At 41.6% G+C, this 20,474-nt stretch overlaps 1 long non-coding RNA gene across 1 annotated transcript in view; it reads left to right on the top strand.

Moving 5' to 3' along the window:
* Positions 1–20,474, top strand: part of LOC110363184 (uncharacterized) — a 141,726-nt gene that overhangs the window by 99,023 nt on the left and 22,229 nt on the right. Inside the window, exons 7-9 of the long non-coding RNA XR_010468336.1 lie at positions 976–1,065; positions 1,274–1,437; positions 5,631–14,969. This is a non-coding gene — a long non-coding RNA (uncharacterized LOC110363184). The remainder of the gene's footprint in view (positions 1–975; positions 1,066–1,273; positions 1,438–5,630; positions 14,970–20,474) is intronic.

The raw sequence follows: 20,474 nt of genomic DNA, 5'->3' as shown, positions 1-20,474 counted from the left end.
GTGAAGTAAACCATGTTTAATACCATGCTTGCCCACAGTATTGTTTTTCAGTCCCAGGAAAATAATGTAAATCAACTTTTATGATTCTGGAAAAAAAAAAAATCCGATATTTAGATTGGCTGAGCAAAGAGAGATTTTTTTTTTAGCTGGTTTCAATAACTTTCTGTAAGATAACAGTTGGCTTTCAACAGATAAAGTTGAGTAATTAGTCATGACTGAAATCAGAACTGTATAGCTGAAACCTGTTGTTTAATTAACAGTCTCCCACATTTGCAAGTATCATAAGATAGTAAATAGTTCTGAATCTTCCCGAAAAAAATAATGGTTGAATACCTGTAAAATCCATTATGTAATAACAGAAATGCTGTTAGGATTATATTAGCAAATTAAGAGAGCTGGCTTTGCCAGTCTTTTCTGGATTTTCTTTGGAACTTTTTGTCTCAGGCATCTCAGGCATCTCCAGCTGTAAACTTTCCTGATGATTTTGCTCCCACAGTATGTTGTAGCTTTCATCTCAGTGGATTCACTGAAATGAATTAAGTGCCATTTGGAAGAAATGTGCCTTCTGTTCCTAAAATATTTGAATTTTGTGGGGTTTTTGACAGATTGTCTACCATATTTAGGGAGTTCTGACCTTTTTTTCCCACTTCAGACTCTTATACAAGGAGCTTTAGAGGCATAATGTGAGGCATTTCTCTGAAAGCAAAGCCAATGCCTTTTTCTCTGGAGTATGCTTCTGATTTAAGAAAGAACAAAGGTGCTTGGTGACACACTCACCGCTTCATTTTTTATGTCTTGAAATAATGCAGTTTGTTTGCTGTGATTTAACTAATTTTATTAATTGGCTGGAACTGCATTTTATAAATGCTTATGAAAACTTCATTTAGGATCTTGCCGTTCTGAATAATATGTTGGCAGAACAAGTCTTGGTGATTTCCAGAGTCAGTGGGTCTGTGTTCCTCTTGGTTCCTCCAGGTGTTGCTGCTCCAGACATGAAAGCTGTTGTCTCAGACCCACCATCATACTGTTGTTTCTGATAACTGCTCAGCCAGATGTTGCAGGCGTGTAAGTCCTGATTTCTGTTACTTCATTTCAGGTAACTGGATTTCTGAGTTTGTTTTTTTTTCTCTCTCTCTCTCTCTTCTTTTTTAAGAGATTTCAAAACCTTAGAATTATTTAGTTGCTTCCAAATCAAATAAAAATTCATTCTGTTGTAGTTACTTAAAAATTATACATCCAAATCTAAGCTGGCCTTCCTTGGCTTTCTTTGCAGTCAAAAGAGGGAGAGTTTGACTTCCGGGAAGCAATGAAACTGATGGCAGTCACAAGCTAGGACAAGATGATTTGTCTGGAAGAGGTACTCAGTATATTCCCTGACTACACACTGAGGCAAGAATGACCACCTTACACTTTGGCATCTGAGTTTTAAACTCCTGGGTAAGAAAAGATGAATTCTATCCTTCCTGTCATAAATATGTGTTGTTTTTTTTTTTTTTTTTTTTTGTGGTAATATAAATACCTTGATGCTTCTTGTATTTGTTATTTTCTAATGAGAAAAATATAGACTGCTTAGAAGTTCCATATCTTGATTAAACTGAATACATGCGTGGCAACTGTGTATTTGTATAACTGGAGTGCTCCATCATTCTCTTCAGACTAATCAAAGCATGAAAAATCATTCAACTAGGATGAAAAGAAAGAGAGATCATATTTCACAGAGTTATGTGCTAAGAAAATACTAAGTTATGGTGGATAAAGTATCTCAGAAATGTGAATAAAATGAGTTATTTGGTTTCTGGAGCAGGCAATGGAACAGAGAGTACATTATGACAAACAACAGAAGTTGATCTATTTACTGCTGGGAGTGTAGGATTTTTCTTATTTCTTCAGCTGTTTGTTGGTTGGTTTGAACACTTAAAAAAATGCAACTTTTAGCTGTACTTCGCATGGCATTGGATTAGAGAGATGAAATACCTGGAGGTCTCTGAGGCAAAATCAGCTCATACGCTGGTCACTACAGCCTTTGTGGAGCACCGAAGAGAGAACAGCCAGTACCTGGCTCCTTATTGCGCTGGAAACAATCTGCTTTTCTGTTTAGGAATCCGAGACCATCAGTTCCTCATTCCTCCGTGTTCCTGACAAGTGAAATAAAAACCAAGGGGCAGCTAGAGGCTCACAGGTCTTGAGAAAGCTGAAAGTGCAAAAGGGCTGTTGACTTGTTGGTCAGTTTGTGCTTTTGTGGAGATCACTTGCTGTGCTGGGATGATGAAAACAGAGAAACACTGGCAGGGAATCTGCTCAAGAGGAGAGGTGGGATCTGGATCTGCCCCAGATGGATGGTTCGGAGATGGTTGTCCTTGGGCAGGAACGGGAATGAGAAGCCTCTGTGAGAGGAGGAGAAAGAAAGGACTTCTGGTGGAAAAAAACGCAGTAGCAGAACAAGAGGACTTCATGTAGGAACAGAAGGTACCTCTTCACAAAATAAGGTGCCCCTTCACAGCCAGGGAAGGAAGGAGCCAGACCTTCCTGTAGAGCAATTCCTCAGCTTGGAGGTAGTTAACATTTCTTAATCATTCTTCACGGGCAAAGAGAAGGACTTGAAACTGTTGAGAGCACTATAGAAGTGTATGCTGAAAAGAAAATGGATATGTATAGAGCGTGGCCAGAGGTGTGATGATGAGTCAGGCAGCCACACCTGGGGCAGGTGCACTCCAGCTGCCTTGTGTGCAGTCACAGCAATGCAGCCATGGTGGGGCCTTCGCTGCAGGCCAGGAGGTCCAGCCTGTGCCGCCAACACGAGCTGGGCTGTGGTGATACCTCAAGGAGCCTCTGCCATGAGGCTCACCACCACAGGAGGGACAACCCTGACCACATCCTATCACTGCAGAGGAGACATAAGTAATTCCTAGGGGACCAGCCCAGATACAACAGCCAGCCCAGCTATAATAGGTGAACACTGAACTCTTAACTGTTAGCTCACTGTTTTTTAACTACATCACCTTTTCCTCTGAGCTAGTGAGAAGAACTGTCTGCAACCCCTGTCTTTACAGACTGTGATAAAAAGGTAAAAGGCATTGTGGTAAGGTGAAGTGTTGGTAGAAAATACTGAAGGATCCCAATAAAAAATGTAGTGATGTAGAGGAAGTGAGGAAAAGGAGCTGGGTCTAGGGAGTTGTCACAGTGAAAGATTGTGTGGGGTTTTTTTCTCTTCATTTTTTTTTTACATGCAGGAGAAAATTTAGTATGTGCAAGTTACGTCTGTTGACTGAGTTACTGTAGGTCATGTAAATTCTTTCTTTCAAATAATAAATTATTCAAGATTGGGGTTTGGAAAGTCCTGGGTATGGTATTTGCCTTTTTCTCCACTGGCAGAGGCCAGCTATAGGCATTTTAAAATACCACAGAATTTTTTTGCACTGGAAATTTTTTTCAGAGCACTGTACTTCTAACCAGCCCACATCCCAGTGGGATGCAGTATACTTAAATGGGTATGCTTACAGTGACATACCTTACTCTGGTCTGAGAAGGAAAATAAACTCTCCCGTATAAAGCTCTTTGATGCTATACATGGTGTCCATCTTTCCAAATTTAGGCAGATATAAATGTGTTGAGTGTCCTGGACCTCCTTTTAGTCAATGGGAGAAATAGTACCTTCAGTATATGTGTGTGAAATCTGAGATTAATCAGAGAAATAACCCTGGAGTGTCAGTCCCTCTCCATTGATTGTACAGAGTGCTTAACACAAATTGGATTTAGACATGTAGCTTTCAAATGTCTAAATTGGAATGCAATAAATCTGACCATGTGTATCTGCACTAGAGCTCGAATAATTGCAGCCACACCAGTGCAAAATGATGAATTCAACCAGCAGAGTTGTATGGGTATGACTTTCCTCCCAGTAATGTAAACTAGAGCTTATGCTTAAGGCACATGACAGAGCTTTCATATGCTGTAGGTAGGGGCTTTGCTACATGGTAGGAACAGCAGACTGAATACTTATGTAGGTGGGTTTGCTAACTGTGTGCTAGAAATATTACTGTGGTAAGTATCTGGTAGCTTTTTAGTGCACATCCAAAATACAACAGCTGATAACATGTTTCAAGCTAGTGGTATAGAATTAGAAGCTGGCGAGATAATGCTACTGATAGTTAAGCTTGCCAAACATGTTCCTCTATAAAAGCAGCAGTGTGTTTTGTCCCAGTGTAAGTACAGGTGATTCCTGACTTGAGTGAAAATATTTCTGAATTTTGTAGAATGCAGAATAGGGAATTATGAGAACAACCCATGGGATTTCCAAGAGAACCTCTCTCCACCTCTGCCACCCCAAATAGTGAAGAGGTGGTTCACAAGGACAGTGTTCATCATGGATTGACTTTCATACTGCATGGATCATGTACTGGACTGTTCTGAGCTGGTGCTCTGGGCAGGGACCCCAGAGTGCCTGTACTTTATAAAAGATGATCTAAGTGAATGGGCAATTCACTTTTGATGGTAATAATTAGGCATGCTGTTTGAGATACACATCTAAATATGTTCTCAGGATGATTTATTTATCAGTAATCTAAAATTTTAAAATGAGCTCTACAGCTTGGTGAAAACAGAAGTGCAGTTTGAACTGCAAAGTGAATGACATTATCCCAAAATGAGCAATAGTAACATCCTAGTACCTGTTTATCAACCCTTTACATCCTCCTACTCATAGTCCGGTTTATAAATGGTTGCTTACATGGCTCAATATGAACATTATTTGTGTTTGCAATCAGTTACTAAGGTCTCAGCACATGGTTCGGTTACAGCGGCTTGAAAAGATGCCCCTGAGCTAATAAAGTTCAGAAGAGCTTTACTAATGGTTGGTACTTGTCCAGGTGTGTGAACTCAGCCTACTGCAGTGCTAAGGTGATGTGACTTAGCTTAAGCTTCTGTGAAAGATACTGAGATGAGCCATATCACCTCATATTTGGGGCAGTCTAAGAACATGCCCATGGGTAGCTGGCATGGTTAATCTGGCAGGCTGTAAGTTGTTAAGGTGCCATAATTTGATTGTGTGATTGAGACCAAAATGCTTGGCCTGACATAGGCCTAGGATGACACCCTGTAGTCTTTGAGATAGGGTCAGCATACCCTTGCTTGCAGTGGCAGAGAAGATCCCTTCCCGTGTGCATGTGTGGTTTTTCTGATCCTTTTCATTTCTGGGTGTGTGTATGTGGCCATCACAACACACACTGCCCTGTGCATGTCCATGCAACTGTATCCCAAGGGAGCTCTGCTCTCAGTCTGGACAACATTGAGAGTTTCCCAGGGAGTGCAGGTACAAAACAGGTAGGCGGGAAGGACTCCTGCATGTAGCTGAGGTGGCAGAAGGTTGGCATGTGGACAAAAAATTAATTATGTTGTTGCCTGTAACTTTGTAGAGTGATTATTCCTTTAAAGATGTGGGAAATCGTGAATAAGCACCATTATGAAGGATGAATCTTATTATTTAATTTCTTTTAAGGTTTCATGGGAATACCTACTGGACCACACTGTGATACTCTCCCACTCTGCCTGCCTACAATTACTTCTTATAGAAAATAGAGTTTGTGGAGGAAAAAGGGTAAGAAAGCAATCTGTACACTTTTCTTTCCTTACAGGCTGGATGCCAACAAGTGGCCCTGAGTCTTGATATGCCCCATGTCAAAACAAGACATGCCAGACAAGATATCACCTGAGATTTGCAAAACACTTCTGATTCCTACAGTCCAGACACACCTTGAGAGAACTGTCTGTGCAGGTTGCTGAGGTAGCACAAGGGTCCAAAGCAGCATGTGTGTCTGGACTGAACAGGAGCAGTCAAGGGCTGGGGAAATCAAAATTATTTTATGATTAATGTATTGTAATAGCAGAAATTTCTTCAGTTCCTTTTATCCACTTAGATCAAGCTGTCTGGAAGCATTTCATGTCTTTTCTTGCATCGCATGAGGAAAAAGATGAAAAGAAGAGAAGAATGCTGTGCTCACTGGGTTGAACCCTTGTTCACGATCTTGAACTCAGTAGGATCTGATGCAGAAGTTTGTTTGTTTGTCTGTTTGTTTGTTTTCTTTTAAAGTTTACAGGCTCTGGAACATAGTGGAAGCTATTCTTCTAAATTCTCAGCAAAAGGCTGGGCTGATGCCTGTTTCCAAGCTGTGCAAATATACAAGTTTACCGACAATTATCGTGGTTAAGTTCTTAATGAAAGCTTAGTTCTTACTTGTCAGGAACAAAAAGACTTAGATATGTTTACAGATCAGGCTGCTGGTGATCTCCACTTTCCATTTTGTCATGTTTAATATGCAGTTTTGATGTTTTGAATTTTTACTTAGCAGGCTGAGAGCTGCACCATAACACTTTTAAAATTAGTTTTCATAGCTTAAATGTTAATTGGAGTTTCTGTTGGGGAGGCTGAGATTTAAATGCTGCCAATATAGCTTTACATGGAGCAAAGTAACAATTAGGACAATGTGAAATATGTCCTGGTGTTGCATCAAAATGAAAATACGGAGTGCTACCAACCGTAGACTTGTGCAGGGCACCACAGAAGTGTGTTGTGTAGTATCCGTGGAGTAAGGTTGTTACCTTGCAAGGCAGAAGACAATTGAATAAAACCCACATCAACCCACGTTAGCTGTTTCTTCTTGGGAAACACTGGATATTGTTTTTCTTAGCCACACTTCATGAAGCAAATGTTATGATAATTGTCAAGTGCTGTGATACTTCTTCTTATTTGGTAAATCTTGTACATGTGGATGAGATATTATTTTTCCATGGGTATGTTTATACGAATTGCAGCCAGTGCCTCTACCTAGAAAACTATGTCAATGTAATGCAACGTTATGTAAGTTTTGTTTAGGTTCTTATATGCTGCACGTCATAGGGTTGAATGTCTTCCAGAAATGCATTAAGTGGTGGGATTGTCATGTGCTGCATATGGTTTTCTCTCTCCTATTCTTTACAAAGGTGGGTTTTGTGCTCTTTTTATTTTCAGTATCTTTAAAAATAGTTGTTACACTATCTGCACACAGTCCTGTATGTATTTGTGTGATGCACATTCACAGTAGAAGACAGTGAGCATTGTGCTGGAGATAATCCCAGTGGGAACTCATCCAAAAGTCTGAGACTGGCCCAAGAAAGCTCTGTTTTCTGCTGAGCTTTTCTTTGGAGATGTATAACCCCACTGCACCTACACAATGAATCTGCTGTCTGGTTTTCCTCATTCTGTCAGTGACCTTTCACATAAGCGTCAAGAGTCCCAAACTTCTGAATGCCTTAGGAATAAGGATGCAACACTGAAAGTAACATCACAGATTAAATACAGGTCTCAGACCTGCACCCATAGAATCACAGAATGATTGGGGTTGGAAGGGACCTCTGAAGATCATCTAGTCCAACCCACCTGCTAAAGCATGTTCACCTGGAGCAGATCGCACAGGAATGTGTCCAGATGGGTTTTGAATGTCTCCAGAGAAGGAGACTTCACAACCTCTCTGGGCAGCCTGTTCCAGTGCTCTGGCATCCTCAAAGTAAAGAAGTTTGTCCTCATGTTTAGATGAAACTTCCTGTGTTTCAGTCTGTGCCTGTTGCCTCTCATCCTATCGTTGGGCACCACTGAAAGGAGTCTGGTCCCATCCTCTTGGCACCCACCCTTGAAATATTTATAAACATTGATAAGATCCCCTCTCAGCCTTCTCTAAGCTGAACAGACCCAGCTCTCTTAGTCTCTTCTCATAAGAAAGGTGCTCTAGGCTCCTAATCATCCTCATAGCCCGCTGCTGGACTCCTTCAAGTAATTCCCCGTGCAGGAATGGTTCTCACAACGGCTGTATCTTGTCCTTGCACATCTGCAGTGCTGATAGTGCTGATAGTGCTGATTCTCTGTAATATGCAGTGGTGCAGGGGACGGCAGGACCCAGGGTAGGCTGCTCCCAGGAGGACCCCACGTTGGAAAGAGTGTTGCTGTGGGACATTCCTCTTCTCCTTTCTTGCGTTCTTTCCAGCTTTTTTAGGCTGAAGTCTAACCCTAGGTCTCTAATTCAACTGTTAAAGCTGAGGCAGCGGCCAACGTATCACACGAGTGATTATTAGAGCAGTGCAAGCCCTTTTGACCAAGTATTACTGCTGTGTAGTTTTTTGTCTTTGGTGTTTTTTCCCAGATGGATATTACTTTTGAACTGAAATGTCTCGTAGGAGCTGAGCTGTCTGGAAAACATATTGATCAAATTCCAACACAGTTTTTCCAAGTGTGTTTCTTTTGCTAGCTACTTCCTGATGCTGTTTATCCAAAACACCACCTGCTGTTGAGGGCAAAGTTGGCCATCTGAAACTTCTCTGTGTCCGTGAAGCAGCTGTACCTATTAGGCTTAATTTCTTCAGTGATTTACCAAGTGTATGTATTTTAAAACCCACTCTTCTTCTCTGCACTCCTACCACCACCAGTCATCTCATGTCATCTGCAAGCAGTGATGGAATTAGGTTGCCAAGAACCTAGAAGGTTTGCTTTCCTTATACCAAATTTAACATAATATATGTATGGCTTATGCAAGAAGAAGGACAGGTTTTTTTCCTGTTTTCCTGTCATATCAGGTAACTTTGGAATCTGCTCTCTTCACGAATAGCAACATTAACTATTAATTTCAGTTCATATGAAGAAGAAGGAAAAAAGATAAATGAAGACTAAACTTGGGAAGAGTGCAGTAGGAAGATGCAAATAAATATTTAAAAATTCCTAGAGAGTCTGAACTTGGGACTGGTATGCAAGAAAACACAGAAGAGTTACATGTGGCATGGATGCCCAAGAAGTCTGAATCAAAGTGAAACTGAGAATATAGTGTTGCATTATAGTGGTCTGTGCTGTATTTGGATCAAGCAAAGAGGGAAGGAAAGAAAAACTGAGCTATTTGAAAGTACAAGAAAGTACAAGTCGACTCCAGCATCATAATAATGCCTGAAATAATGATTTTTCTTTTTTGTTCAGGAGATCCTCAGGTACTGTGGAATAATGGAAGAGGGTCAATAGTGGATTTGAACATGAGCTGCCAGAAAGCTGAATGAATGGTGTGACTGTCACGTCCGCTGAATGTTCTGGAGCTTTCCTGACAAGGTTTTAATTTTCTGCCAGTGCAGGCTGGTTTTATTTTGATTTTTTTTTTTTTTTTTTTGAGACATTTGAACATTTTTAGCCTCTGATCTGTATCAGCAACTGAAGGGATCTGTGAGGACTAATGTAACTATTTGTTCCAAACAAGCTACATAGCTCTTTTTTGCTCCTTTTGGCAAATATCCATGGACACGTTTAAGTTTTAGAAAGCCTTGAAGTAATCATTACAGCTGTATTTGATCAATGGATTGCATTGACTGCTCACCATCTGCAAGTGATGAGATCTTTTCAGTACAGACAGCCCAATCATTGTAAGGTTAACAGTTTGACCCTTCAAAGAATCCTTAAAAAGCAAGAGACTGGGAAAGTTAGGGGACAGTATTTTTAAGTTGTATAAGTCATATTGTTACTGTCTTTTGATCAAATACACCCCCCTTTATAAACTATTTTTTCTCCTTCCATCCTCTCCATGTTCCTATATCTTGCCAACCAAGTTTGTGAAACTGCTTTTTGCAGAATTCTTTTAGAACAGAGTATTGGGTCTTGGAACATTTCCGAATAACTCATAATGGAGGGCTTAAGTATTTAAGCCAGTGAGGGTGTTTCAAGAAGGTTTTTGCGTTATTTGAACACCTCCGAGACTTGCTTACCTGGCTCCCCTGCAACAAAACACTCAATTTTTAATATTTTCTGTGGTTACCACTAGATATTACATCTGGTGCCAAAGTCTGTGACACATGATTAGGTCCGTGAAAATCTCCAATCCTCACTTGAATAAACACTTAACAAAAATATACATTGCATACTTGGCAGCGAAGAGATGCTGCAGTTAGATGACAGAGCCACCCTATGAAAAGGGACACATCTTATTAAAATAAATACAAATAAAACAAGAACATATCAAGAATAGTGGCCTGTGTATTTCAAAGGCAACAAGGTATGCCAAGAAAAACATTGTAGTCATGCTTCCAGCTTAAAACAACATTTGAAAAGTATTTTAAAAAGCTTTCTACTTCAGTTTCAGTTTGGTGCCACTGTGAATTTGCAGGCTTACAGGACTTTTTTTTTTTTTTTTAATATAGACACCATATAGTAAATACAGAATTAAGAAAAAACATTCATAATATTAGAACCCATTTGTTATTCTGTCTGAAAAGACAAAAAAACCCCAAATAGGATGTCCTGGAAGCGAGAGAAAGAAGAATGTCCTAAAAAATAGCTTCAAAACCCAGAATATCTGCACTGGATGCATTTATAAGCATTAACAGATAATATATTTATCAAACTGGTATTGGTTGAAAACCTACAAAACAAATTAGTCTTTTTTGCAATAGCAATAGCTGAACTGGTGATGAAAACCCTTGTTTTAGCTACCTGAGGTCAGGCTTAACAGTCTCAGCTGCAGTGGAACACACAATGTCTCTTTAACAATATTATACAGCAGCTTCTGCTGGCTGCATACTACATAAAATCCATTTTGCTGAATATTGTTCCTTGGAGCAATTGTTAGCAGAATAGGAATGGCACAAGCTTGGGGAAAAAAACAAACCAAACCAACAAGCAGCCCCCCCTCCCCCAAACAAACAAAACCCCCAAAACCAAATCAAAAGAAATGTTTTTTTCAGACCACATTGTTATGGAAAAATAACAATGAAAACCACATGAACGGTAAGGGAAAGGACATGTAGAGTAAAAGGGACAGCAGGAATGCTGTCTGGCTTCAGGTGACGTCTGGCAATAGGTGGCATCCAGAAAACGTTGCTGATTTGGACAGGAATGAACTACAAACCAGCCAAACTGAGTGCTCAGAAGGAAATGCCAAGACTTGTGTTTTGGATCAGTCCTGTGTTTCCATCTCTCCCCGCTCTAAAGAGCGCAGCAGCCTCAGTGCCACTGTGTGGTTGCCGGCTCAGGCCATGACCTGAACATCTGCTTTGCTTTGCTGGGTTTTGGTGTTCCCACCACCAAGGGGGTGTATGGAACTCTAGAAAGTGAATCTGTACAAACGAAAGCAGTAACCTAACCCAGCTGTAAAGCAGGAGGGGAGGGAGGGACGCTGCACTACTGTTGCTCCTGTGCAATGGGATATCCACGCTAGCCCTCTTGACTTCTCCAGTTTTCTTCTTTCCCCTTTGGCTGCATTTGTCTTGTGGCTGCACATTTTGTTTCTTTAGCTGCCTCTGTGTGATAGTTCAAGCTACAAAACTGGACATTATTCTATGCAGGTGGTTCTGTATACTTCCAAAGACTGCGTTTTAGACTGTGACATTTGTGATAGCCTGGGAGACATGGGTTAGAGCAGTGTGTTCAGCCTCAGGAGAGCAGGAAGCCCATGAGACTGCAGACCAGCTTCAGCAGAATGACGCTTGTCACATCTCCACCGGTGTTTTTCGATGTGCTTATATAAGACAACCAAACCAAAGCTTTGGAAGGGGACAGAAAATGGAATTTCTGTAAATTCTATAACTAAAATAATAGAATCATAGAACCATTTTGGTTGGAAGAGACCCTCAAGATCATTGAGTGCAACCATAACCTAACTCTAGCACTAAACCACGTCCCTAAGAACCTCATCTGTATGTCTTTTAAATACCTCAAGAGATGGTGATTCAACCACTTCCCGGGCAGCCTGTCCCAGTGCTTCACAACCCTTTCTGTGAAGAATTTTTTCCTAATATCCAATCTGAAGCTTCCCTGGTGTAACCTGAGGCCATTTCCTCTTGTCCTATTACTTGCTACTAGGGAGAAGAGACCAGCTTTCTGAAAAATAATGACATGGCACTTTGTCTTCCTTTCTCTGGAAAGTGTCTGAAGTTTCTTAAGCTTCCTGATGGGTGGCGGTGAAAGCCCAAGATCCTGTAGGCTGCTATGTCAGGGAAAAATGTAACTACCCTTTAAAGATATATTTCTCCCTGCCTCTCATATTACTAGGCTGTTTTCTGCACTGAGTATTTATAAGTTAGGTTGGTCTTCAGAAAACAAAAAAAGCCAAACCACCCCAAAGAAAAACAGCTAAGGTAATTTAAAAACCTCTTATTTGACAAATAATGTGTTAATAATAGAAAGAGTGTCAGATTAATGTAGTATCGGATAGGGGAGAGAAGGCACATTTCCCAGCATTAGATACTTAAGTCGGGCATTGATGATATCTTAGCCAGCCCAGCTGTTGGATCCCATGGCCTCAGTCACCACACCAGCCAGCCAGGCTGCTCAGGCTTCCTCTGTAGGTACCAGTGAGTGAGACCCCTGGACAAGGCAACTGAAAACACCTGAGCTAAGAGAGCCGTGATCAGCCCATGAGGGAACCTCTTCCTCTCTGCTGGATATTGTGAGAATTGCTTGCTTGCAAAGTGCCTAACATTGGGTGAGGCCAATTATCCTTACTATATAAATTTTTAAACAACTAATAAATTGCTTCAAGTCTTCTATGAAATGTCATGGAGACACTTTCTGTTGGTTTCATTTCCCAGGAGTATATTTTTATGACTTTCATTCTCCTAAATTGTCCTTACCTAGTTTTCACGTCCCATTTCTTGCACTGTTATGCTATGATCAACAAAACTTCATAATTTGGCCTTATCATAGGTGAACCAAAACTGATTTAGAGTGGGAAACAGTGCTTACTAAATTTAAACATCAAGGCAGACTGTTATTTACATGCAAGACAGCTTTATTGTTATCATCATTTATTTATTGCACTTCTAGTGTATGGGTAGCTTTGCAGCACATATTGCTAGGTGTGCTTTCTGCCCTGTGAATACCGATATTTTGGAATTCTCCTGAGAATGAAAGGCAGGTTCATCTACTCTTGAAGCTTGACAGACAATATTCTTATTGATCTTTTTAAAATGAGAAGACAAAATCTAATCACCGTTCTTTCTGGGCATCTGGAAAAATGTGTATAGCAGACACGAGCAGTTGCAATTCTCTTCCTCTGTTAATCACACTGGGTAGGAATATTTACAGGTTTTATGATCTGATTGCCTTCTTCACACAACGTAATTCACCATCACGGCTGGGGATAAATACTGCAGGGAAGGTACCATGTAAGGTAAAGTACACATTCTTCTTCAAGATGGTGCATTTATCTGTTTAATAAACCTGGTTCACAGCTTTCCATAGCTATAGCCAACCATTAACAGTGTAATTTATGTCAGCCCATAGAGGCCTGGTAGCAGAGCAATTAGGACACTTGGCCACAGAGCCAGAGTCACGAGCATGGGCTTTGCTCCATGTGTGCTACAGTGCTTCCCAAAGGATCCCAATTTAAGTGATGGCTTACTCACTCCGTCTGGCAAGTGGGAGGTGGGCAGGGGAGATGCCAACGGGCCCATCCTTGCCGTTTTTTGCAGAAGTGGGCATGCTTTTAACAGTATTCATCCAGGTCTCACCCCAAGACTCGGTTGGGTGGTGGATGTGCTGTAGATGCTTGTCACTGCCCTCTTATGGACAGAGACAGCAGTGATGGGCAGTAAACTCAGGTCCTCACAGCAAGGTGGACGGTGTGCTTCAGATTTAGAAAGTCTCCATGCATCAAATGGTGGCAGCCTTAGCTTTCACAGCAGTGAGATGTAAAAGCAATATGTGCTGTTGCTCTGTCATTTTGGAAAGCAGACAAGCACCCAAATCACACCCTCGCTACACATTTGTTATAACACAATGGTTGTATTTGGGAAAAACACTAATCCAAAGCTAACAGCAACACTTAATGTGCCCCAGGATATTCTGCTGGGCCTCATTGGATGCAAGGGCATCGAGGCGACAAATAACATCTTTACTATGTCCTGCTGCACAGATCCAAAGCTTTGTCTTGTTGAGGATGGCCACCCGGTACCCCTTATCCAAATGCATAACCTGTCCTTGAAACATGTTATGAAAGCAAAATAGATTAGGAAAATGGTATTATTTGCAAGCAAACCAAATAACAGTGTCAAATCTGGTGGGCTAACAGTGTGCAGTCAATTGAAACCAAGACTAAATAACTTCTGTGTTAAGGGAGAGAGAGAGTGTATTCTTCTTAGCTGGCAGTAAACTTTCCTGCCAATATTTTTTTGGCTGTTACAGTTTCAGTTTCTTTAAAAAACAAACAAACAAAAAACCAAAAAACACCTCCCCCCCCCCCCCCCCAAACTGTAATATCAAGCTCCATCTCCATTGTACTGTTTATGATGCCTTTGTCAATCCCTTGGATTCTCTTGGAGCTCTGGTGTCTCTGCTGGATCAGGCCTTGATCACCCCTTGCTGCTGCTTTTCTCTGTACCCGTGCACTGCTACCTCAGGTGCCTGTCACTCCAGGGCAGTTACATGCTGTAGTTCCAGTTTGGGAAATTACTGATGCTGAAGAGGGGAGATCCTGCTGCTGTTCCCTGCTCTGTTCCTCCCTCTTCAGGCTTCATAGTTCTGGTTGTCCTCTGCACTGTCTCCAGGACTCACCAACTGTACAGTGACCTGACTCAACTTGGCAGCACTAAAATAAGCCCAAAACAAGAAGTACAGCTTTTTGTTGCTTAGTACATTGAACTGGCTTAATTATACAGACAGAGCATCAGAGAGAAGGTAAGGCTGTGTGGTTGGGAAGGAAGGCAAGGAAGAGTGAGAAGGAAAGTGCAGGAGCAGGACCATTGCACCCTAAGGCAACCAGCTGTTAAATCTCCTCCGCTACACATCTAGCTATATTCATAGCATCTCAGCACCTCTTTCTTTCTCTCTAGGCTTCCTTATGCCATGTCCATGGAGTAACAGTGGTATGCTAATGCCATTTTATGGGAGAAGGCACAGACAATCAGTAGATCTCCTGGTGCTACGCAGATCAGCTGAGGCATGGCAAGGAATTGGAGTCAGGTGTCACAAACCAGAGGTGAGGGTCTGAACTGCTGGCTGTTCCTCCTCACCAGAAGGTGCAACTCATCTTTCTTCCTCCCTCTCTGTTCTTGCTCTTATATGGTAACTGTACTTCTGCTGATGAGCATACAGGGGTATTTTAATACTGCATGGCAAAGGCAGAGGTTTGGTATCCTTCTTCTGTCCTTTTATCCATCAACTATTGCAAATAATCTGCTAGCTAGGGAGTAAAATGGAAGTTACCTTCCATTTGTTGCTGCCCTGCTGTAGCCTGACTAGTTAGCTGCCAGAATCTTCTAATTTCTAAGCTAAATGTGGTAGCACTTGGATTTCAAAGTGTTCAGCGTATTCATATGCAGGAGTGCTTCTAATTGGAGTTTTTATTACATTTTTCTTTATAGTCAGGATTGGTAACATGAAAATGTATTATGCCTTTTGAAAGCCTCAAGCTAACATGCACCAAAGATCAGCTTGTTTCTACATAATAATCATGTGACACTTAAAAGTCACTGTGCAGACTGTACGTGACACTCAGGGACATGTTTAAAAGTGGTATAATCAGCTTTCAGTCTGGTCTTTCACTTTGCATGCATTTAGAGTAAGTCAGAAATATTCTACTTGCAGGTCTTGTTGAGACCTCTTTAACTACCCACTTGTAAAATCTTTCAGTAGCGTGGTACAAAGGCAGAAACCAGCTCATATAACATCTTGAAAATAAAGTAACACACTGGAGCTGAAAGCTTCTGAATAATGACCTATTAATGGCATTTCATATTAGTCTCAAATAATTTTTTTTTACTGGCTGCGTTTTGCTCAGTGAACATAAACCTCTTCTGTTTGTGGAGTTCGTGCAGACAGGCTGTGCCTTCCTTGTTCATATTCCATGAGTGTGTTTGCAGTATGGAATACTTGGTATCCACAATACAAGCGGCACTATTTAGCTGTGATTAGTTACTTAAGTCATTTGTTATTATTTCCATTACCTAATTGGGGGAGAAGAATTTATAATTAGCAGGGTGAGTTTGGCTTTCTGAATAAGGCAGTAATTTGCGGGATGGGATTTAGCAGGGAAGTAGAATTAGGACTTTTTCCCTTTTCTTAATTATACAGGTCATGTCCATAGAATCAATCCTAGAAAACAAAGTTACTCTTAATACTTTAGGAAGGGAACATATTAATTTTAGATACTGTATTCTCTTTAAGAAGGAACACAACTGTGCTCTTTTTATTAACTGTGAGAAATACTGTCAGTTCAGAGTTTGGTTTATGTCAGTCTGTATGCAACATGTGTATTGTGTCTGTTATGTACTTAGATGTCTTTGATCTGTGGGCTGTGGCTCTCTTTGTCACCTTTCAGCTTGAACCTGTAATCAGTGACAGAGCTGCAGGCAGAGGCTAAAGGTTTGGTACAGGGTTCCAGTTAAAGCCACTCCTTGCTGTTAAGGCAGCTGTTGTGTTCTACCGATGTGCTACATGTGCTGAAATGATTTAGGAATTTTGACAGTTACGAGCCAGGAGCTTATTCCTGCTTCCACATTTGGTAGGACTGGAAATGTTTATGGGGATACATTTAATATTAAATTCAGGGTAACAAGGAGAGTCAGGACTATTTGGAGACCTCTACTCAGTCTGCATGGGAATATTATACTCTGGTTAGGAGTATTATCCTTAAATCTAGGCAAACCAGTGTCTATCAAGTAGTTTTAAAAATAAGCTCAAGCTTCAGTAGTGGGTTGATCTTAGTAAGCATAGTCTCTGTCAACTCAAGTTTTAGCTCAATCTGTATTTGGCTTTCAAATTGCATCTTGAACTCTGGCCAGAAGAAATGAGAGACTGAGATTGGACTCAAAAGTGACAGGGTAGCGCATCTATCCTCTCACTTGTCGATGATGAGCATGAGGGTTTGAGTGGTGCTTGCAGGGCAGTCTTGACCTCTGAAGGGCTTGTACAGAAATGGCAAGTTAGATGTCGGGATGAGTTATCTTCAGGGAAAGCTTGCTACTCTTCATGGACTACACAGAGAGGCTTGTGTGACCTGGCTTCTAACTAAGATGTTTGCATTAAGTACCTACTGCTAGATGGGATGAATCAGGTCTTTTTTGCATGTTGGCAGTAGCACTAATGAGGATCAATTGCCTGAATTTTCAGCACATCACTAGCAATCTAGTACTATTCTGGAATTTACTCAGATTATTTTGATCAGTGGTTACTGTCCTTGTCAGTTATTTTGAATAATGTTTTTAATCTGTTTGACAAATATGGAAATACTGTGAAAATGGGAAAGCTGGAGCCAAGGTAGGTGACTTCATTCCAGCTTTGTTCAGGCTTGATCTAATTTTGAAGAAAGTGCCTTTCCACAAGATGTTGGGTGGAGACACCACAGGTTCTGTAGCTCAGCCAGTCTGGCTATTTCAGTTGGAAAACTTTATTTCTTTTATACGTCTATTCAGGCCAACTTTATGCTTGCTTTTCATTTCTAACAAATGTACAGATTCACCTGGTTCTTATATATTTGGGTAGTTTTCCCAATAAGTTCAGTGGGTATGAAAATAGTGAGTAAGCAATGCCTATCATGCCTTTCATTTTTCATCTGCAAAGTCTCTGAGATCAGCCACCTCCCCCTTGTACAGAAGAAGAAATTGTAGTTGTGAAGGGTCTTGAATAAGAATTGAATCTTGCTTCTCTGAGGGTTGGGCTTGGCATAGAATTCATTAATCTGCAGCACTGGCTCAGACAGGCATTTTCCTCACTTCTTCCTCCTTCATTCCCTTCCTCCTTTTGGCTGCTTGTCCTTGTCTGGCTCTTCCTCCACCATGCTAGCACAGTTGTGAGTAGGACTGCAGAATCGGTTGGACTGGGGAACTGTTCCAGCTAAAAAAAACTACTATATTGGAGGTACAGATGATTACATTTCAGCTGAATCACTTCCTTCGGAGACTACATAAATGTTTGTGCTGGGAGAGCACTGCAAGAACTAGGATTGGAAGTGAAGTAGGAATAATTTCAGCTGCCAAAAGCATCATGACTGCCAAAGCCTCAGTCCCAGGAAAGTCCTTTGACAGCAAGGGCAAACCTGATCAAGTGGCATGGTGGAGTGTTGGCAAGGGACCTGCTTTGAGCAGGGGATCAGACTAGGTGAGCTCCAGAAGTGCTTTTCAACCTCAGTTATTCTGCAGTTCTGTGATTCAAACTTAAAATTAATTTCAGGCATCCTTTGACTCTGTCATGCTGTTCAACTCATCTCTTCAAGAGCATGAATACAAAGCTAAAATCAATACTGTCCAACAGAGATAAAGGCCCTCTGACCAACTGGTATGGTCAACATAGTAAACTATATTCCTTTCCAGCTGCCCAGCCTTATGTGCAAAATGCAGAGGGGGTGGAAGACCAGGTAGTGCCCACTCTACCTGCAGGGATGCAGATGTTGAATAAAGTGCTATGGTCTGCAGTTCCCACCCATCTGAGGTCTGTCTCCAGGTAATCCAGCTCTGTCAATCACTGCTGCTTTCCAGTGAGGTAATATTTCAAAAGAACACAGCATATTGCATGAAGAGATCCAAGGCCAAAGAAGAACACTGTGTCTGGTGTAAGCCTGCACAATTTCAGTTTAAAAAAAAAATTAAAAATTGTTTTCAGTATTCATGAAAGTATAGGTGGGAGACGCAATTCTAATTTTTTGTTATGTTTAAGTAAGAATCAACTCCAACTATGCAAATGTAACTGGAATAAATTAGTTCCAAGGTGATGTAAATGTATCCAAGTGGGTATTTGTAAGAAATGGTGCAAGCAAATACAGCTCCACTTGTTTGACATCTAGAATGGGATTCATTGATGGATTCAGTGGAGAGGAAGAAATACTTCACAATACATGAGTCATTCCATTCTAAGGTAGATATATAAATTAATTCAGACGAGTTGTACTCCACAAGTGCTTCTCCACTAGAGTAAAAAGGTTGTCTAGACAACTAGCTCAGTTTTGCATGCTGACATTAAAGGCATCAAAAGTTTTAATGAGGAGCTTGTGCTGAGGATGGAAACATGTATACCGACCTGCAGAACCATGGTCAGAGCCAGGCCATGAGGGACATCAGCCACACAGGGGCTTCACAAAGGGTGTCACAACTTGGAGAGCATACAGCCAGGCTGTATAGAGGGATCTGGACCAGCTGGATCGATGGGCTGAGGTCAGTTGTATGAGGTTCAACAAGGCCAAGTGTGGGGTCCTGCACTTGGGTCACAACAACCCCAGGCAGCGCTTCCCCAGCCTGTGGCTTGGGGAAGAGTGGCTGGAAAGCTGTTTGGCAGAAAGGAATCTGGAGGTGTTGATTGACAGCTGTCTAAAGATGAGCCAGCAGTGTGCCCAGGTCACCAAGAAAGCCAACAGCATCCTGGCTTCTATCAGGAGTAGTGTGGGCAGCAGAACTAGGGAAGTGATTGTGCCACTGTACTCAGCACTAGTGAGGCCCCACCTCAAGTACTGTCTTCAGTTTTGGGCCCCTCACTACAAGAAAGACATTGAGGTACTGGAGCAAGTTCAGAGAAAGACAACAAAACTGATGAGGGTTCTGGAGCACAAGTCTTATGAGGAGCATCTGAGGGAAGTGGGGCTGTTTAGCCTGAAGAAAAGGAGGCTGAGGGGAGACCTTATCGCTGTCTACAACTACCTGAAAGGAGGTTGTAGCATGGAAGGTGTTGGTCTCTTCTCCTGAGTAGCAACTGCTAGGACGAGAGAAAATGGCCTAAAGTTGTGTCAGGGGAGGTTTAGATTAGATAGGAAAAAATTTGTTCATGGAAAGGGTTGTCAGGCATTGGAACAGGCTGCCCAGGGAAGTGGTGGAGCCACCATCCCTGGAGGTGTTTAAAAGATGCATAGATGAGGTTCTTAGGGACATGGGTTAGTACAAGAGTTAAGTTAGGTTATGGTTGGACTCAGTGATCTCAACGTTTTTTTCCAACCAAAAATGCATGCCAGTAGCTGTTGCTGCCCAGACACAGGGCCTGCAGGTCCCTGGTGGCAACTAGTAGGAGTGTGAAAAGCAGGGTGAAGCACCACAGTGAATGGCCTGCGAGAGGGATGCTCCCAAATCTTTTGGTGACAGCTCTGACTGCATTTGTTGCATGACAGCAAGTATTGTGTAGGACACAGCGGGAGCCACACAAGTTGCATTCTTTACAAGCCAACAGCAAATTCTTATCTGCAGCGTGTAAGGGATATTTTAGAGAAACTTGACTTCAGAGGAGTATAGTGGAGGGTCGAGACTTCTTGGGCAGCTCAGGGATGTATTCTCAAGGAGAATTCCCTGGTGTCAGACCTGATCCCAACTCAAGCCAGATGGCCCTTTTCTTCATGCCAACACAGCTGTTCCTATCACCATGTGAGAGACTGGACCGAGAAACAGATACCACTGAAATATAATGTGTACTTTATTATTTTGTTGTGTGGCTTGCTGCCTTATGTGGCCCTGCTGCCAGATGTCCATGGAGAGGTTCACACAGCAAACCTTGCTCTAAGCTGCTTTTT

The sequence above is a fragment of the Columba livia genome, chromosome 1, assembly GCF_036013475.1.
Source record: "Columba livia isolate bColLiv1 breed racing homer chromosome 1, bColLiv1.pat.W.v2, whole genome shotgun sequence".
Taxonomy (NCBI): Eukaryota; Metazoa; Chordata; class Aves; order Columbiformes; family Columbidae; genus Columba; species Columba livia.
The sequence above is the reverse complement of the archived record's forward strand: the minus strand, read 5'-3'. Positions and strand labels throughout refer to the sequence as shown.